This window comes from Pelobates fuscus, chromosome 7 (genome assembly GCF_036172605.1).
Source record: "Pelobates fuscus isolate aPelFus1 chromosome 7, aPelFus1.pri, whole genome shotgun sequence".
NCBI classification, from domain to species: domain Eukaryota; kingdom Metazoa; phylum Chordata; class Amphibia; order Anura; family Pelobatidae; genus Pelobates; species Pelobates fuscus.
In genome coordinates this window covers 201,736,139-201,753,245 of record NC_086323.1, presented here as the reverse complement: position 1 = coordinate 201,753,245, position 17,107 = coordinate 201,736,139, and the positions used below count along the sequence as shown (strand labels likewise).

At 43.5% G+C, this 17,107-nt stretch overlaps 2 protein-coding genes across 3 annotated transcripts in view; both read left to right on the top strand.

Annotated features, from left to right (window-relative positions):
- The window catches only part of LOC134568458 (oocyte zinc finger protein XlCOF7.1-like), a 724,127-nt gene that overhangs the window by 908 nt on the left and 706,112 nt on the right, over positions 1–17,107 (top strand). The gene's annotated exons all lie outside the window — the stretch shown is intronic.
- The window catches only part of LOC134569296 (zinc finger protein 850-like), a 349,196-nt gene that overhangs the window by 317,885 nt on the left and 14,204 nt on the right, over positions 1–17,107 (top strand). The gene's annotated exons all lie outside the window — the stretch shown is intronic.

Genomic DNA, 17,107 nt, shown 5'->3' with positions numbered 1-17,107 from the left:
CTCAGGATTACTATACAGAGCGACATGTTTATTATCAGCGTATAGATACTCAGTATTATTGTACAGAGCGACATGTTTATTATCAGCGTATAGATACTCAGTATTATTATACAGAGCGACATGGTTATTAGCAGTGTATAGATACTCAGGATTACTATACATAGCGACATGTTTTTCAGTGTATAGATACTTACAGGTTATACTCAAAAAATTAGAATATCGCGCAAAAGTTCATTTATTTCAGAAATGCAACGTAAAAAGGGAAACTAATATATGAGAGACACATTACATGCAAAGCAAGATAGTTGAAGCCGTGATTTGTCATAAGTGCGATGATTATGGCTTACAGCTCATGAAAACCCCAAATCCACAATCTCAGTAAAGTAGAATATTGTGTAAAGGTGCAATATTATAGGCTCACAGTGTCCCACTCTAATCAGCTAAGTAAGCCATAAGACCTGCAACGGGTTTCTGAGCCTTTAAATGGTCTCTCAGTCTGGTTCAGTAGGAATCACAATCATGGGGAAGACTGCTGACCTGACAGTTGTGCAGAAAACCATCATTGACACCCTCCATAAGGAGGGAAAGCCTCAAAAGGTAATTGCGAAGGAAGTTGGATGTTCCCAAAATGCGGTATGAAAGCACATCAATAGAAAGTTATGTGGAAGGGAAAAGTGTGGAAGAAAAAGGTGCACAAGCAGCAGGGATGACCGAAGCCTGGAGAGGATTGTCAGGAAAAGGCCATTCAAATGTGTTGGGGACTTTCACAAGGAGTGGACTGAGGCTGTAGTCAGTGCATCCACACACATAGGGATATTGGACATGGGCTTCAGATGAGGTATTCCTCTTGTCAAGCCGCTCCTGAACAACAAATAACGTCAGAAGCATCTTACCTGGGCTAAAGAAAACCAGACCTGGTCTTTTGCTCAGTGGTCCAAAGTCCTCTGTTCTGATGAGAGCAACTTTTGCATCTCATTTGGAAAACAAGGACCCAGACTCTGGAGGAAGAATGGAGAGGCACACACTGCAAGATGCTTGAAGTCCAGTGTGAAGTTTCCACAGTCTGTGTTGATTTGGGGAGCCATGTCATCTGCTGGTGTTGGTCCACTTTGCTTTATTCAGTCGAGGCCTGGACTGACCTGACCTGACCTGAACTCCATAGAGAATCTATGGGGCATTACCAAGAGAAAGATGAGATACATGAGACCGAACAATGCAGAAGAGCTGAAGGCCGCTATTGAAGCATCCTGGTCTTCCATAACACCTCAGCAGTGCCACAGGCTGATAGCTTCCATGCCACGCCGCATTGATGCAGGAATTGCTGCAAAAGGGGCCCAAACCAAGTACTGAGTCCTGAGTGCATGCTTTTACTTTTCAGAAGTCCAATATTGTTCTATGTACACTCCTTGTTTTATTGATAGCATATAATATTCTAATTTACTGAGATTGAGGATTTGGGGTTTTCATGAGCTGTAAGCCATAATCATCGCGTTTATGACAAATCACGGCTTGAACTATCTTGCTTTGCATGTAATGTTATGCGTCTATCTCATATATTAGTTTCCCCTTTTATGTTGCATTACTGAAATAAATGAACTTTTGCACGATATTCTAATTTTTTGAGTATCCACTGTAGGTTGTTTCCCCAGATCGGGGCTATTAGGAGATATAACTTTTGTGGGGTTATGTGAGTTTTGGGGATACTCTCGGGTTACCTGTAAATTGTGTTCTTTTTCACCTAGAGATAATTGAGTTAGTACAGTATCTATCTCAATTATAACTCAGGTAGAAGGGAGGGATTATGTGATTATGAGAGTGATAAACATCTGAACATCACTGTCATTGGTCTATGTCTGTATCTTGTAAGTTCCCCACAAGGTCCATGTGGGAGTACCCCTTGCATGGGGAATTGCATGAAAGGCCAGTGTGGCACCATTAAAATTAATTTCCTTGCTTACCCTCATCATAGAGTCTCATCTGTACATGCTATAATCACCAAGCTCTTGTAAGAGCTATACTATCCTGGGAAATCGGAAAGCATCACTCTGGACAGGGGGAAAAGAATGTCTCAGGCGGCGAAACCCCTCATACTCTTGGGGTAGCCACAACAGTAGATCTGTGTAGTCTTAAATGTGTGATATCTAGTATTATAGGGTAGTTATATGGCACACTTGTTTATATCACAGACGCTCATGTTGGTTGGAGCAACAGTTTGCACTTTTTTCACATCAAGCACTTTATATGTCATAATTTTTCATGCACTGTACAACTGTCCTTACTTATGATCCATGGCTGCGTTCCCCAGCCTTGATTATTTTCACATTGAAGATTTTTTCATATTTGCGAATAAGGTATATTCACCATATTTATTTTAAAATACCGTATATACTCGAGTATAAGCCGACCCGAATATAAGCCGAGGCCCCTAATTTTACCCCAAAAAACTGGGAAAACGTATTGACTCGAGTATAAGACTAGGGTGGGAAATGCAGCAGCTACTGGTAAATTTCTAAATAAAATTAGATCCTAAAAAAATTATATTAATTGAATATTTATTTACAGTGTGTGTATATAATGAATGCAGTGTGTGCGTATGAATGCAGTGTGTGCGGATGAGTGCAGTGCGTGTATGAGTGCAGTGCGTGTATGAGTGCAGTGCGCGTATGAGTGCAGTGCGCGTATGAGTGCAGTGCGCGTATGAGTGCAGTGCGCGTATGAGTGCAGTGCGTATGAGTGCAGTGCGTGAGTGCAGTGTGTGTGTGTGTGTATGAGTGCAGTGTGTGCGTATGTATATATTAATTGAATATTTATTTCCAGTGTGTGTATATAATGCGTGCAGTGTGTGTGAGTGCAGTGTGTGTGAGTGCAGTGTGTGTGAGTGCAGTGTGTGTGAGTGCAGTGTGTGTGAGTGCAGTGTGTGTGAGTGCAGTGTGTGTGTGAGTGCAGTGTGTGTGTGTGAGTGCAGTGTGTGTGTGAGTGCAGTGTGTGTGTGAGTGCAGTGTGTGTGTGAGTGCAGTGTGTGTGTGAGTGCAGTGTGTGTGTGAGTGCAGTGTGTGTGTGAGTGCAGTGTGTGTGTGTGAGTGCAGTGTGTGTGTGTGAGTGAGTGCAGTGTGTGTGTGTGAGTGCAGTGTGTGTGTGTGTGTGAGTGCAGTGTGTGTGTGTGAGTGAGTGCAGTGTGTGTGTGTGAGTGAGTGCAGTGTGTGTATATGAATGAAGTGTGAGTGTGTGATGCAGTGTGTGTTTGTGTATGTGTTGGTGGGGTGGGCATTTGATATATTATTAATTATTATTTTTTTTTATATTATTATTTTTTTTTAAATTATTATTTATTATTTAATTATTATTAATTTTTTTTTTTATTGTCTTTTTTTTTCGTCCCCCCTCCCTGCTTGCTAGCTGGCCAGGGAGGGGGGCTCCTTCCCTGGTGGTCCAGTGTCATTGGTAGTTCAGTGGGGGAGAGAGGGGTGCTGGCAGAGCTGTACTTACCTCTCCTGCAGCTCCTGTCAGCTCTCTCCTCCTCCGCGCGGTCTGTGCAGCTCCCTCTGTCAGCTCCCAGTGTAAGTCTCGCGAGAGCCGCGGCTCTCGCGAGACTTACACTGGGAGCTGACCGAGGTGCTGAACGGACGGCGCGGAGGAGGAGGGAGCTGACAGGAGCTGCAGGACAGGTAAGTACAGCTCTGCCAGCACCCCTCTCCCCCGGTCTGTATTATGGCAATGCAAATTGCCTTAATACAGACTCTGACTCGAGTATAAGCCGAGTTGGGGTTTTTCAGCACAAAAAATGTGCTGAAAAACTCGGCTTATACTCGAGTATATACGGTAGTAGAGTAGTAAAGTTAGGTCTTCAGCACTTTATGGTAGTGGTGTTATATAACATTACATTTAAACTATTTCAAACATTACACACAAAACAAGGTAAAGTGAAAAGGTTTCCCTAAAATCTAATATAAAAAAAAAGTTTTACATAAATAACTCAGTGCAGCTAAAAAACCACGCAAGTGCTTTGTCACTAAAAACACTTAATACATACGTAGGAATAGGGAAATGGATAAGGTTATTGCGCACACGGTGATGTAAGATGTTATTGATATACGGTAGCTGATATATCCTATGCAGTGTAAACATAAAAAACTATCAGGGCAATATGGACACCTAAAACAACAAGTAAAATAAATAATACACTCACAATCCGATTGAGCATCTGTGGGATGTGTTGGAACAACAAATCCGATCCATGGAGACCCAACCTTGCAACATGCAGGACTTACAGGATCTGCTGCCAGAAGTGTCAGGTCCCCTGCCCCCGCGCCGCTCGCAGCGATCTTGCTTACCTCATCACAGCAAACGGCGTCATCGGGTCCCTGTCTCCAGACTGGCAGTGTGTCTGATGCTGTACGCTCCAGAGCAGCTTCCTTATATGTGTGCTGCACACAGTGATGACATCAGAGACCACAAGGAAGGAAAGAAACTCCTCCCACGTGTTCACCCTGTGTGTATATAAGCTAACCTCTCCCTTGCCTCAGTGCCCTGTTGTGGTCTTTCGTTTACCATTAAGCGTTGCACTTGTTATTTGGATTTCCTGGTTTCTGATATTTGTCTGTGTCTCTCATTATTCCATATCTCTGTTTCCCTTGATCTCAGCTTGTATTTTGACTATCCCTTTTTGCATAACCCGGCCATTCTAAGGATCGATATTGCAATTCTCTCTTCTCTGTCCTGTCTGCGAAGCCACAGTACACGTTCAGAGGTCTTGTTGAGTCCATGCCTCAATGACACAGAGCTGTTTTGGCAGCATGAGGGGAACTTACAAGATATTAGGCAGATGGTTTTAATGTTGTAGCTGACAAGTGTATTTTGTATGGCAGTGTACTATAACATTATACATCTGAAGGCCATAAAATAAGTTCAAATGTTTCCAAGAGACTTGCAATTATAATTTCAGTATCCCTTATATAGTCCATTCATATCTTGCTCTATTAATTACTTGCTGGTCAAGGGGCATGCAACAAGGGCCAGATTAAGAGCCCATTGGACCTGGTGTTGACCATTATGATGGGACTAAATACAAAATGTTAATGAGAGAAAACACTAACAGTCATATCCCAAGCATCATGTATCTGGCGGAGGTGATGTTGTAGGGAAACTCACAGAATGCAGCTAAATGAAAACACATACATCTCTCGCTTTCATCTCTCCATTAAATCCTTACCCCCTAACAGCAGGTTCTGTGAAGCAGAATGTCAGTGGGTTGGTTAAAAAGGTAGACCACTTACGCGAGTCACGTAACTAGTACCACCCAAAGGATCAAACATGCCCAAAAAGGAGGCATGTTTGCCTGAAGAATTAGGTTAGCCTGGTGTGAATGCATGACTGGCTGCCTGCCAATCATGTATGCTGGCCACAACCACACCCTGAGCTTGGCATAAATGCGTCTAATGATGCACTTGCTCCATGCTTGCTAAGGATTGTCTCCTAGCGCTCACTTGTCCACTCCTTTCTTTGCTCTCTTTGGACTATGGCCCTGCAGGTTAAATCTGCTATTTTCCCTGCAGAATGGCTTATTCGTGCCTTTCTGCCGGGGTGTTCGGTAGATTTGATCTACCGAACAAACTACCGAATGCACGACCACCTAGGAGCTGGAGTGTGCCGCCAATTGACCTCCCTGAAGCTGCGGTTAACCGCAGCTTAATTGACTAATGCTGGGTGGCCTTTGTTCGTCAAACGAACACGTGGCGACGGCCATCTTAAACTCCCGAACAGCGGTGTTTTGCCGTCGAGTGTCTGGAACTAAAATCGGACACTCGACTAAGCAAACACAGCTGACACCTCCAGACTTCCATGGATTCGTGCTGGAACTACCGAACAGGCCGCCGTTCGGTAGAACTACTCATACGAACAAGGGGATTCCAACGAAGGCAAGCCACAGCTATTTCCTTTGGTTATGAGTATAACCAGCTGAAAATACCAGAGACCGACCGCAAGGCCAAACCTTATGGAACTATTGTTGGCTACTGTTGCCTGTGCGGTCGGTCATAACTTTCAACATCCATAACTCCCGAACCCCTGGTCCGATCTGGGTGATCTTTAAATATGTTACTCACCCAGATCAGGGCTATCAGGGGATCCCCTACTTAGGAGTGTACTCCAGGTATTTGGGGTACATCCAGAAAGTGGGGAAATAATGTACATGATTAAGGGGATTATGTGTCATGCTGAGGGGAGGAGATGTGTGGGAGGTAACTCATGTGTGATTGGTGTATTGTGTAATTATTGTAAATCTCTCCCTTGCATGAGAGAATCCTTGATAAGGAAGTTATGTGAATAAATGAGAGTCCCTGTTTTTAACCCTCAAAGTGAACTGTCGTCTCATTCTTGGGGGGAATTTGACTGTATGCCGATTGCCAGGAGTGTAAGCTGTTCGTATGGCTTTTCCTGTTCGGCTGCTTCCAGTGTTCGTGGGTCTCTTGTTCGGAAGTTGGGGAATTCGTGCAGTTTGCAGTTCGGGAGATTGGTGATTGCATTAGCTGCTTGTCTATCTGAAAGGGGATTATTGCCTAAACGGTTTTTATCCTCTTGTGAGCGAAACGGTCCGTTACAATAGACAGTGAAACTAAAACAATACAATCGGTTTGTAACATATGATTTAACAATAACTACCGATAAATATTGGTCATGAAAGATACAGAAGTTACGGATGGTTGCTACAATAGTAGGGTCAGCATCTCCTTACGAGTACATATATATGGTCACATGAATTTCAGATGTAGAACTTGACACACGATGTGTGAATATATGCGATCGATAATGTAGCATTGTCTCTGTTATTCTTACGTATACACATAAAAAAGATAAACTATCAGTAGTATTGTACATTATGCATGAGTATGACATAATTTACAACTTCCATTTCTAAAAGAGCGCAAAAATATACAGAATATAGTTACATATTGCACATTGGCTATGGATGAAAAAAAACCACATAAAAATACGAAAATAAAGGGATGAATGAGGGCAGGAAGGGGGGGTGGGATTGCATGTAAGGTTGGATGTGTAGCATTCCACAACGAAGCTTGGTATTGGAACTAGTTGTATACTGGGATATTGTAAGGTGGAGAGAATGGACTTCCTTAAATTAGCAAAATGGATCATTACACAGATGATAACATGAATTTTTCCCAGTTATGCCATTTGACTAGAAAATTGGACAGCTTTCCTCTTTTTGCCCATTCTTTTTCATGGTGATATGTGGAGTCAACTCTACGGAGTACCTCTGATACTGTGGGACAAATTGAGCTTTTCCAGTGGCCAGTGATGTTAATTTTTGCAGCTAAGAGAATGTTAAGCACTGCATCTCTAGAAGGTATATCTCTCAGATCGGCTATGATATGGAGCAGAAAACACCCTGGTGTAAATGGAAGTGTCAAGTTGCAAAACTTGTGTATGTTTTTTTTGTATATTGTGCCATAAAGTTTGCGCTCCAACACATCTCCAAAATATATGCTCAATAGAGCCTTGTTCTTTGTAGCATTTCCAACAAAGTGGGGATGTCGCAGGATATATTTTGTTGATTCTACTCGGGACCATGTACCATCTCATCAATATCTTAAAATATGCTTCCCAGTGTGTGATACAGTGTGATGATTGTTTAGTATAGGTAATGGCATGTTCCCAGTCAGACAGTGTGGGGTCGATCTCTAGATTTGTTTCCCACTTAATCATGTAGGGCAATTTTTTTTTTGTCAATCTGTGTTTTATTGAGGCAAATGAGATGGGATACAGAATAGAGAGAGGGAAATGTGCATTTAGAATACAGTATAGGGTTCAATAACAATGATATCTAACATTTCCTTAATATTTGTACCTTTTTTTTAATGTTTTATGGTTTAACGTAGCTTTTGTAAACAGGTCAGGGTAATATGCATGTTAAGTCGCTTAACATTGGCTAGTTGTAGTAGGTTAAGTGAGCATTAAGTTGTTTAACGAAAACCGTCAAGCATGTAACAGTTATTTTGAGTAACCCCAGTAGTATTAGAGCTATGCTTGGAGCCATGCTTTACATACAATCATGTTATTCACCGGGTAAGGCTAGGTAGCTAGTCAATGCGAAGTAACCTGCAAATACACTATGTAGCTAGTAAACATACAATTTCAATATATAGGTAACCGGCAAAATATGCGTGATCGTAGTTATACCACTTAGACATGTCTATCGTTTATGAGCTGTCTCCAAGTTAATGCCAACTGCGTTTATCATAGTACATACATGAATAAGAGCAAGAAAAAACAGACATAGATTTACTGCGTAGTTAAATGTCAGACTTATTGTCTGGTCACATTTAGGTGACTTATGCAGAGATCACAGCATACATGGTAATTGCAGATTCGTGTTAGCTTGTTGGGCTGACTATGCATACAAGAGAGCTGGTCGCTCCTAAGGTTACCGGAGTGTGGCTCGTGTGTAGAGTGTCATACTAAAGAGTAGCATAGTAGCGTAGAGTATGATACGGTAGAGTAGAGTATTACTGTGGTGTCTGGCGATTAAAGCACCAAGCTTGAGAGCATGTGATATTACAGTTATGCGCAGCTATTGTTTGAACATGTAACTATCGAGTTATACTGAGCATCATTATAGGTTGACAAGACAACGTTTGCATAGTGTAAATAACGAGTAAAACATTGTGCTGTGTAAGTTCCTTGCTGACTAAAATTAAAGAAGATACTAATAGGCTAGACTAGCATGTCTATATCAGCATCGGCTGAGTAGGGATAATTAAGCTGACAGAGCTAGATAGAAGCACGTTTGTTATGTCAAGTGAAGACATGCTGAAAGCAAAGAAATTAACAAATACCACCAATGGACCGCTATTTGGGTTAGTCCTTAAACTGTTGAGTAACAGAGAGCCAAGACTGGGCTCAAAGTCCCGTGTTCATCCGGTGCCTTTAGCTCGCTGGCCAGGTTCCCTGTTGTGGCCTCTCTGCGTCCGAGGGCCGCTTGTCTTCGGCCTGAGGCCTTAATAGGTGCTCGCGCCCTTTTGCCATTGGACCCATCATCAGGACCGTGGGCCCAGGGTTCCGCCGGGTCCCAAGCTTCTCCCTGGGTGTATGGCAGGCTGTGGGGGGGGGGGGGGTTCCTCCCGGTGAGCGCCCAGCTCAGATGAAGAGTGAGCGGGCCTCTCGGCAGTGATATCCACGTGTGTGGCGGTTGATGAGCGCCATGTGCCAGGGGTATCTCCGGGTGTTTGGACCTTTGCTTGGTAGTACCCTGTGTGCAAGAACAGGTGGTGGCTGCCGGTCGTCCTGCGTTCGAGAGTGCAGGTCTTGCGCACATGGTCTCCGCCATCTTGTGAGCGGGTCTCGGGCTGCATGTCAGCGCTTTCACAGTGGGCTGTTTAGCATGGCTTGGCTTGGACCGGGATCACCCCCCTGGTCCATAGAGGGAGGGGAACAGGACCGGGTCCACAGGCTTTCCACGCATGTCGGGCTCCGTCGGGGAGGATAGCGTTGCGGCGGCCGTCCGCTTCACTCACTGCCAGCATAGGTCCCGCCTGTTGCAGCGGGCCCCATCCTCCGAGGGACTAAAACTTCAAGAGCAAGCCTCTCCCCAGCTCAGGCAGCCCGTTGTCACCAAGGGTCGCAGTATTTTGCCGGTAAATCTCCCCAAAAGTCACGATTTGTAGGCTGTTTGTTTGCCTCTGTTTGCAGGAGCCGAGCTGTTCTGCGACCGCTCAGCTCGGCGGCCTGGCATGCCCCCCATGTAGGGCAGTTTGTCGGTAATGTTTAATTCTGTTTGAGCTGAATAGCAAAGTGATAGATATTTACATGAAGGTTGTGTTAATTTTGATGCAAACCATTTAGTGCCTAGTTTGCTGAATGGCAGAGGGTTAATATACTTAACCGATTTGGATATTAATATATGTTTCATTCTTAGATATAAAAAAATATCCCTGGGCGGTATTTTATAGGAAGCCTGCCGTTCTGGGAACGAGCGCATACCAGACTCATTGAACAGAGAATGTACATGAGATATACCCAGAGCTATCCACTGGTGTGTGGGCAGATCGGGGGATATGCATGAAAGGGCTGACAAAGGTGCGAGATAGTGACTCCTCATTGGACCACAATGTTCTGCTCCATGAAAGTCATGATTTTATTAATAAATTTGTCGCAGGAAGTACAGTGGGATTGGTTGGGGTGGATGATGTCCAGAGAGTGTTAGAGAGGGAATGTATGTCTCCGCATGATGACTCAAGAAGGAGCCAAACAGGATTGGTTCTACCTGTCATAATGTCCTGCCTTGTGCCAGTAATGTTGCTCTGTAGTAGTGTAGGATATTAGGGACATTGAGTCCTCCTTTATTGAATGGGCGCCATAACGAGTGAAAAGCCACTCGTGGTGTTTTTCTTTTCCAAATATGGGCATTGATTGCTAGTTGAAAACGTTTGATAAGTGAGTTTGGTAAAGCAATAGGTAGGGTTCTAAACAAATACAGTATATGAGGTAAGATCATCATTTTTACTGAATTTATCTTACCAAACCAGGAGGTGTTGAGTTTGTCCCATGTGTCCATTTGTTTAGATATGCTGGCCAGGACCGCTATGTGATTTTCTTTAATAGTCAATGATCTGGAGTGTGTTAATTTAATACCTAAATATGAGATTGACGTGGATTTCCAGTCAAATGGGTATTTGGCTTTCATGTCGTTCACTGTTTGTAAATTGAGTCTTATGGGGAGTATCTGGGTTTTGCTGATATTATTCTTATAGTATGATATGGAGCCATAACTAGTCAGTGTGTTTAAAAGATGTGGGATAGAGTCTGTAGGGTTGGCAAGAAAGATTGCAATGTCATCGGCAAATAGGGCAATTTTCTTCTCTCCTGCCGGTTTGTTAAGGCCAGGCAATGCCGAGTCTAGTTTTATTTTTTGAATCAGGGTTTTTAGGCACAAAATGAAGATCAAGGGTGACAGCGGACACCCATTTGTGATTTGGAAGCTTCTAGATGTGAAGCCAGAGTTAAATACTTTGGCGGAAGGGGAGGAGTATAGGGCCATTACACTAGTTAAGAAATTTTGTGAAAAACCAAAGGCTGTCAATGTTGCGGCCGTGTAGGCCCAGTTTAGGCGATCAAATGCCTTTTCCGCATCCAACACCATTAGCACACCACTTAGGTTATGGCTGTTGGCCCAGTCCAGCAAATCCATGCAGTATCTGGTATTGTCACCTACTTGTTTCCCTGGTACAAACCCAGCTTGTTCTTCTGATATCAGAGTGGGTATGAGGGGTTTTAACTTGGTTGCGATTAGTTTAGCATATAATTTCACATCCGCGTTAAATAGTGAGATTGGTCTCAGGTTGCTACAGAGTGTGGGTGGTTTATTTGGTTTAGGTAAGGTAATTATGTATGCTTCCAGCATTTCACGTGGGAACCTGCCAGTTAGCCTTATTGAGTTAAACAGTTTTGTAATGTGTGGGGTTAGTTGTTGTTCCATTTTGATATAATAATAATTTGAGAGCCCATCGGGTCCCGGGGCTTTTCAGTTTGGGAAGGGAACGAATGGCCTGGGCCACTTCTTCTTCAGTAAACATGGCATCAAGGAGTACGTTTTGTTGCCTTGTGGTTTGCGGGAGTGTGACTTGCGAGAGATAATTTGATATCTCCAAGGAGTTCGGGATATGTGTGTCTTTGTTATTGCTAAGGTTATAAAGGTTTTCATAGTAGATGGACAGCTCGTCGACTATGTTATTGGGGTTGTAAATTCTAACGTTGTCCTTGGTTGAAATATATGGGATTTTTGACTGTAAGTATTTTGACTTTAGTTGGTTGGCTAATAATTTGCCTGCTTTGTTACCCTTGAAGTAGAATTTTTGTTGGGTTTTAAGTACATTTTTGGTATATATTGCTCCAGACCCCGCTCGGGTTTAGGGCGCGTGGCCGGTTCGGGTATTCCTGGGGCTGTCCGGTGCAAGATTGGTACCATTCTGCTCCATGTGAGGTCCCGGTTTGATATCTGAGAGGTTTGTGCTTTGGGCTTCATTAGGTTGGTTAAATCGAGCGTTTGTGTGACCATTAGTGCAGGAGCCCTCATAGAACCTGTCCGGCCATCTTGGCTGTCAGGCCCCGCCCTGGACGCTATCTTTTTGAGTGCTTTGGTAAGGAATGAAATTTGTGCTTTGTTGGGGACGTAAAGGGAAACCACTGTTACTAGTATACCATTGAGTTCGCCTACCAGGATAAGCAGTCTGCCAGCTAGATCAGCATGTTGTTTATGCAGTGTGAACACCTAATTAGCGTGAAAAATATTGCCACACCTTTAGTTTTGTTTGGTGCGTAAGCAAAGTATGCTGTAGGGTATTTCGGTGAGCGCACCTGCGGTGTGTTTTTCTTAGCAAAGTGGGTTTCCTGAACGCACACTATAGATGCTTCAGTTTTGTGCATGTCCCTCAGCAATTGCTTCCTTTTATAAGGACTATTAAGGCCTTTGGCATTGAGGGAAAGGATTTTCAGAGAGTGAGAAGCCATATCTGTTGTGTGATTGTAAAGCTAAGACATGGGGGTTTGTAAGGTAGAGTGTATGGTGCTATATGAATACCTTTGGTCAAGTGATGTACTGACCAGACTGTCTGCAAATAGTCGGACGCGCTGTGCGAATTAGATACTGAGTTTCTGGGTTGGGTGTAAGTTGTGTTCAGCTGTACTCCGTGGGGGACACCATAGGCAGTAGCATCCAAATGGGAGACAAGGAGGAAATCAGAAAGGGAGGGGGGGTATAACAATAACAAAAGTATATACCTATAGAACCCTTAGTAGGGGTCACAAAAATGGTCATCTGTAGGGTGCAGAGAGCTGTACCCATAAGTGACACGGGGGGGACTGAGAAACTCCTCCCGACCTAATACATGCCATTGATAATAGTAACAGCAATAAACGAAATTAACCTTCACCAGATTTGTGGGACAAGTATGAGAACGAAGGAAGTGTCCACACATGAATGAATGACCATTTTTTGTACTGTACATAGGTATTTGCCGCTCAGAATGACCAGGATGTGGATAAGGGATCTGACGACAGGAAGACCCAGATCGAAATGTAACATTTAACCATGAACTACTTCCGCATAAATATAGTACATTACTTTTTTTTTTTTTTTTTTTTTTTTAACAAGCATGAGTCCTACTACTGAAAATTCATGGTCCTTGCGGGGATGACCCCGAAGTAACCTGAATTGCTGCATGCTTACTATGTGTTCTATGCGGTCAAACATAGTAAAAATAGGACGCTATACAGGAGATCGTGGTGTACTAATAGTGTACCATATCATCTCAAAGGAGCTTAGTAGGGTCTGTTAACAACACGTAATTGAGTCATCAGTGCTTGGTTAGATTGCACTTTAAATAAAAGCGAGTGTGACATAATTAAGTGAAAAAGACTAGTACCATATTAATTGTTTCTCTAATCTGCACATTTGTGCGGATAAACGGTACTGGTGGTATGTGGCTTAAGCTGCGGGCATACTGAAGGAGAGTGCCAAGCCATCTATTATCGCCCCCAGATCGCATATTGATGATAAATCGGGCAGCAACGGCACTATATGAATACTGGGCAAGTTGCGTTGTGTGGCTAGAAAACGCACTGTGCACCCATAGTTGTAAGGGGACATCTTAAGGATCTTATATGAAGTGCGAAGTGGTAGTGTTCAGCCTGGAGCGGTCAGACTCTTAAAATCAAATGTACATAACCAATAATACTAACCAAACAATCAAGATAGAGGACAACATAAAAGAAGTATATACCAACATAGCCTTTCTGTTTAGGCAAGGATATCGACAAAGTTCAAGGTTTCTTGGCTGGTGAACTCGCCATCTGCCATTCCGCTTGGAGTCTTCGTGGGGAGTTGCTGTCGTATGACCCTTGAGGATTAGACGAACCATTCCACAGGCCCCATAATGTAAGCAATTTCATCCCTTCTGCCGGATCATTAACAGTGTAGTTCCTTCCTTGTCGCCAGATAATCAGTTTGGTGGGGTATACCCATCGATATATCACGCTGTTGTTTCGCAAAGTTTTTGTAACTGTGATGAATTCTTTACGTCTTGCCATCGTGGTCGCTGATAAATCTGCGAATAAAGCGATCTGTTGGTGAGGTTCTGGAAGTGTTGACGCCTTTCTGGCTGCTGATAGTAATGAATCTTTATGTGCATAATAGTGAAATTTGACGATAACGTCTCTTGGGACCTCATTGGATAGGCGGGCTGGACGTGGAAGCCTATGCATACGGTCAAAAGCCCATGCAGGTAGGCCTGGAATCAGGGATTTGCAGATCGAGAGAATATAGGCAGGAAGGGCATCATGTGTGATATCATCCGGAATGCCTCTAAATCGGACATTTTGTCTCCGTGATCTATCCTCAATATCCGCTTATTTGATTTTTAGCGTTGAATTTTCTTCCAAAAGTTTCTGTATTTTATCCATCACTTCATTGTGGGCCGCACATAGTTCCTCTGTCCTGTTTTCCAGGTGGCTCGTTCTGTCTCCAATATTGGAGATCTCTTTTCTTAGGTCCCCATTAATTTGGTGAAAATCCGCCGTGATTGTCGCACGGAGTTCTTGCAGCATCTTATGAAGGCTGCGCTCCGTCACACAGGATTCTGAGTATTTTGCTGAGCCAGATTCGTAGTCAGATTGACCGTCTGACATATTAGAAGTTTCGTCGCCATCTTGGACCTCTCTGCGTCTCTCCGATTTTTTTCATTTTGGCTGCATCGGATATTTTTAGTTGTTTCGATGGAGGCATTATGACCTTCGTCGTCTCTGGACCCGATTAGGGTGGTTAAGTCGCTTGAAAAAGTGATTTTAGTAGATTTTAGGTTGAGTAGATTGCGGAGCTACTAAGCCATGCGACCGCTCTCACCGGAAGTCAGACACGCCCCCCCTTATAACTTTTATTAATAGCAAAAATTTATATATGGTCAAGGTTTCACCTTTATTGATTTAAAGCAAAGCGTTACCCACTGTGGCGAAACAACCTCGCCACGAAGCATTGGAGAAGCCTGCTTGCTCGCCTGCTCCCTCTGGATTATGGTCCTGCATTAAAAACAGTTTATTTTCCCTGCAGAAAGGCTTGTTCGTGCCTTTCTGCCTGGGCGTTCGGTAGATTGAATCTACCGAACAAACTGATGAATGACCTAGCACCTGGGTATGGAGTGTGCCGTCAATTGACCTCCCAGAAGCTGCGGTTAAACGCAGCTTAATTGACCAGCGCTGGGTGGCCGCTGTTTGTATAGCCGAATGTGTGGCAGCGGCCATCTTAAACTCACAAACGGCCAGCGGTGTTCAGCTCCAAAACCATGGAACTCAAAACGGACACTTAATTGCACGAACACCGCTAAGCCATCGACCTCCCTTCTCCTGCAAAGACACGAAAGCCGGGTAATTTGGTACTCATTCGGTACATGTGAACAGTGATACCCCAGATAGCTATGCCATGGAGCCCATTCGTATAACGAAAGACTATGGGAAAAACTTTGGCTACATGGCAATTGAACTGTATGTATGTGATCTGAGCGCCATTCGGTAATAATGTGCACTCAGATCTAAGCTATCTGGAGAAATGAATGTACCTGTTTTATGCAATAGCTGCACAGTTATATATCTGTATGTATTATATTGTCGTTTTGCGACTAATGGGGTTTTGCCTCTGTCCTTGGATTACTTCCCAATTTTCTCCAGGATAGAGAGGAGGGATTTTAATGTGTTTGTGGGAGTGTTTATGTCTTGTACACTGTTTTCCACCAGGTCCCCTAGGGGAGCGTCCACCTGGTGGAAAGCCTGCATAAATACCGGGCAGGTGGCCCACATTAAACCTGACCACTGCTTGACCCTCAACACAGAGCCTTGTCTCGTACTTGGGGGATTTATTGTATGTTGTGCCAGTTTGACTGCTAGGAGTGTAAACCTATTCGTATGGTTTTCCCTGTTCGGCTGTTTACATTCGTATGGTTCCGGTTCGGGAGTTTGGAGAATTCGTATGGTTTCTAGTTCGGGAGATTGGTGTCTTCAGTAGCTGCCTTTATATCTGGAAGGGAATATCTCCTAAACGGCGTTTAACCCCTTTTTGAAAGGGTTAATGCTGTAATGGACTCAACTCCCCTTGATTCTCGATCCCTCGGTCACCAAAAATCAACGTTGATGGAGAATCATTGATAGCAATAAGACACGGACACCAATGTGCTTTAACAAGATTCTCGATGAGTATAATTTCAGGGCTAGCGTTTATACACAGTTTATCACGCAAGCAGCGAGATTTATCGTTTCCTTGTAGTTAATAGTACATACTTGTCTGACATTAAAAAGATAAGCATTTGAATAAAGACTGGGCAGGAACATCCTGAGGTCGAGCAATGTCGCACATCCTCTAGAAGGAAGACCTCAAACAACATGTTATTGAATAAATCTGCTACAGTCAGCATAATTACGGTATTTAAAACATTATTTTAAAGCATATAAAGCAAAAAGAGTTTAACTGTTTCAAATCCTTACAGTCAGCACTAAGGATTATAAACCTTATCTAAGCATAAAATACATATGAACAAGAAAAGTTAACTGTAGCGGAGTAGAGGTATGATCCAAGGTAGCTCCGCTGGTAGACAGGAACAGCAATCCAAGACATGTATAAAACTGGTAGCGTAGTTACAATCCCTTCCCTCCAAGAACTAGACGACACATAGCTTGGAGGTCAACTGTCAGCTTTATTCACACATTTCTTTTATGTCTTTTTCCCATGCAAGGGAGGTAACTTAAAATAACCAATCACATCATAATCACCTCCCCTCCCTCTCCTCCCCTTAGATTAACAGGTAAGCTCATTAGTGGGAACAGAGTTTTCCCCAGTTTCTGGATGTCCCCTAAATTCAAATTTCACCCAGATCAGACCAGGGGTTCGGGAGTTGCAGACATTTAAAGATTTGACCGACTGCAGGGATACAGTAGCCGAAAACAGCTCCATAGGTTCTGGCCCTGTAGTCGGTCTATTTCACTGAATAGAAAGTGCCGAACATCTCAGCCATCCGACCCTAATCTTTTGTTCGGATGAATCCCCTAGTCTGGGGAA